Source organism: Diceros bicornis (assembly GCF_020826845.1).
Source record: "Diceros bicornis minor isolate mBicDic1 chromosome 16 unlocalized genomic scaffold, mDicBic1.mat.cur SUPER_16_unloc_1, whole genome shotgun sequence".
NCBI lineage: Eukaryota > Metazoa > Chordata > Mammalia > Perissodactyla > Rhinocerotidae > Diceros > Diceros bicornis.
The window spans coordinates 1,774,278-1,778,349 of NW_026690870.1; the positions used below are offsets into that span (position 1 = coordinate 1,774,278).

At 36.6% G+C, this 4,072-nt stretch overlaps 1 pseudogene; it reads left to right on the forward strand.

The window, feature by feature from the left end:
• The first annotated feature begins 2,077 nt into the window (after positions 1-2,077).
• On the forward strand, positions 2,078-2,822 carry LOC131401791 (small ribosomal subunit protein eS6-like; annotated as a pseudogene).
• The last annotated feature ends 1,250 nt before the right edge of the window (positions 2,823-4,072 follow it).

The following is a 4,072-nucleotide window of genomic DNA, read 5'->3' on the forward strand; positions in this document are numbered from 1 at the left end:
AAGGCCTATTAAAAGATTGAAATTTCTAGGCCCCTTCCAGACCTACCATATTATAATATTATACCATATTATAATACCTCAAACTAATATTTAAGAATCTGTGGCTTGATAATTGTGATTCTATTGAAGATAAGTATTGATGTAACCACCTTTGAAGCAGTTCTCAAACTTTAGTGTGTATATCAGTCACTTGAATGCTTGTTAAAAATACAGATTCGGCAGGTCTAGGAAAAGGTCAAGAGATTTGCATTTTTAATAAACACTCCATAGCTATGATCACCTGATTGCACTTGGAGAAATAATATCAAGTATTTGGCTATCTGAGGGTTTCCAGGATAGGTTTAGAACAGAGTTTCTTAACCTGAGATCCAAATACCCCAAGAAGCCCATGGATAAAATTTAGAGGGTCCGTGAAATTGGATGGGAAGAATAATACATCTTTATTTTCAGTAACTTCCAACTAAAACTTAGCAATTTAAAAATTATAAATGTAGGCAACAAACCGCAATAATAAGAGCAGTTCCTCTAACCTTATCACTAACAGAAAACACGGATATTTTTATATCACATTAGCGTTGTTGCAAATATCTTGAAATGTTGTTTACAACCATCACAACTTTGAAATTATGGTAGTCATTAGACTGCTATTGGATCTCATCTCATTTAATAAAGAAGCATACATATAATTCTAAGACTAAATTTTTAAAAACATTATGATAACTGTGCCTTAATAAAATTGGTTTCTTTCATAATCCTACATACTTTTTAATGTATTTAAAAAGCATTATGAGAAGAGGTCTGTGGCTTCACTGAAGTGTTAAAAATATCCATGACACGCAAAAGGTTAAGAACCTTAGTGTGGCGAAGAAGAGTCCGCATATTGAGACATCAGAGAGGTGTATTTCTTAATTCCATGAAGAATAACAATGCACGAATACTTACACACCGAAAGAGGTTCTTGTCCCAGGCCCCACTCCTCATTCTTGACTAACTTTTCACTCTTTAGTATTTCTTTCCATGGACTATACATCCCCCTGATTTGTTTACTGCTCCTCAGTGGTTGAATGGCTCTGTTTTCCATCAAGGATAACAGATTTAATCACAGATCTCAAGCCCATTATGAACATTAATTAATGTCTGACATCTCTTAATGAGGTAGGTAAAAACTATCATCATTTCACAAATGGAAAAATCAGGTCTAGGCAAGTTTGGTAACTTGTTCTTAGGCCACCCAAGAGATTGTGGCTCATTTCTAGAATCAATGCTTATTCTCCTCACATGCAAACTTTTTTGATTCACCATACACCAATCTGTTGGAAAAACAACATGTTTTGCAAAACATTTCGTTGATGATAGATGTGGAAATAATCTTTCTTAGGGTAGAAACATCTGATGGTATCAATATTCATACTACTTCGGTACCAATAATTTATTTTCTGTTTTGTTCTCTGAAGAATAATAGATGTCCTGGTTGGAGAGAAAAAGCCCCAAGCCAAAATAAACCATTAAAAACCACTATCCATTTTGAAATAAAGCAATTAGCTTCTTCTTTTATTTAGAAACTTTACCCGGTTAGAGAGTTGGAGACAAACAAAATGAACATTGGTTGTCAAAATGCATTGATTTAATTTTTGCCCCTAAGATACCACACACAGTCAGTGAGTAAGGACTTTTGTCTTTTTTTTGGTCAGTTTGTTTCTTATGGATTCATGTTGCTTTGATCAATGTTGTTTGTGTGTCTGATCTTAATCTAAGTTTTTTGTTGTTTGACTAGTCCATCTGGTTAGACAGGATAGTGCAAAAAATTTGAAAATACTTTGGGAGTTGTCTTTTTAAATGATGTTTGTTTTTATCTATTGCTTTGCTAAATTCCTACTGGCCTGGCAAAGAAGGGAAACAGAGGGAACACACAAGCAAAAATGAAGGGCACAAATGAATGAATAAATAATTGAGAGAGAAGGGATAGCTTCTCCTTAGAGAAAAATTCCAACTAATATATATAGAGGAATGAGGAAAATTGAAAGTCTTCATTAGCCTTTTTTTTTGTGGTGCCTCGGAGGTAGTCGGCTGCTTCAGGATGAAGCTGAACATCTCTTTCCCGGTCACTGGCTGCCAGAAACTCATGGAAGTGGACGATGAATGCCAACTTTGTACATTTTGTGAGAAGCGTATGGCCACAGAAGTTGCTGCTGACGCTCTGGGTGAAGAGTGGAAGGGTTATGTGGTCCGAATCAGTGGTGGGAATGACAAGCAGGGTTTCCCCATCAAGCAGGGTGTCTTGACCCATGGCCGTGTCTGCCTGCTATTGAGTGAGGGGCATTCCTGTTACAGACGGAGGAGGACTGGAGAAAGAAAGCACAAATCTGTTGGGGGTTGCATTGTGGTTGCCAATCTGAGTGTTCTCAACTTGTTCATTGTGAAAAAAGGGGAGAAGGATATTTCTGGACTCGCTGATACTACTGTGACTCGTCGTGTGGGGCTCAAAAGAGCTAGCAGAATCTGCAAACTTTTCAATCTCTCTAAAGAGGATGATGTCCGCTAGAATGTTGTGAGAAAGCCCCTAGACAAAAAAGGTAAGAACCTAGGACCAAAGCACCCAAGATTCAGCATCTTGTTCCTCCACGTGTCCTGCAACACAAACGGCGGCCTATTGCTCTGAAGAAACAGTGTACTAAGAAAAACAAGGAAGAGGCTGCAGAATATGCTGAACTTTTGGCCAAGAGAGTGAAGGAGACCAAAGAAAAACACCAGGAACAGATTGCCAAGAGACGGGGGCTGTCCTGAGAGCTTCTACCTCTAAGTCTGAGTCCAGTCAAAAATGAAATTTTCTAAGAGTAACAAATAAGATCAGACATCCAAAAAAAAAAAAAAAGAAGAAGAAGAAGAAAGAAAATCTTCGTTAGACAAACACCATATTGATAATTATCAGAGGCAAAATATATTGAAGGATGCTAAAATTAGTGGGTAAAAGTTTGAGGAGAAGCAGGATATTTGCATAGTCTCAGTATTTCCCCTAAGATATTTATTAATGACAAGGGAAGGGGAATAATTACATGGAGAAACTTGGCAGAGACCACCATGTCTCCTGACTTTATGCTCTGAGAAGGGCACAATGCCATTTCTGTGGTGTTCTTGCCAAAAATGCATAACCTTCATCTAAACATGAGAAAGCATTAGACAAACCCAAATCGAGGGATATGCGACAAAATAACTCCACCAGTATCTCTGCCAAAGTGTCAAGGTCACGAAAGAGAGAGAAAGACCAAGGAACTGTCTCAGATTGAAGGAGACTAAGGAGACTTGACAACTAAATGCAATGTGGGATCCTGGATTAGATCCTGCATCAGAAAATGGACCTTAGTGGAAAAATGTTAAAGTCTGTAGTTTAGTCACTAGTATTGTACCAACATTAATTTCCTGATTTTGATAACTGTACTGTGGTATGTAAAATGTTAACATTAGAGGAAGCTGGATGAAAGGTATATGGAAACTACTATTTTTGCAACTTTTCTGTAATTCTGAAATTATTTCAAATTTGAAAAGTCAAGAGGGCATTTATAGCAGTTCCCTAAATAACTCTGCATAGATGGTGGGAAAAAAAGATTTCGATGGCCTTGAAATATCTGGATAATATATCTTTCCAACTCAGTCCAATAACTCTTTACCTGGGCATATACAGTTTGAGAACTTTACCTCTTTTAAACGCATAGAAGATCATAGCCTTTTTCTATATGAAATACTCTATTTTTTCCTCATATGACATAGGCACTCAAAAAATATTTGTATAAAATGGAAATAATGATTGCTGTCCTGCTTTTCCCTGCTGAACTTACAGTGTGGTTATAAAGTGTAAAAAAGATAAAGGAAGTGGAAAGTATTTTGCAAGTTGTAAGCATTGTACCGGTGTAAGGTGTTATTTTGATTATTGATGGAAAATTGTCTAAGGTATTTTTGTAATTTATATATACATCGAATCAGTTTCTCCTCTTACTTTCTCTTTACTCTAATCATATTTCCACATGTTTACCAGGCTTAAAATTTCAAAATTGCCCTTGAAAATAAGGACTGAAGG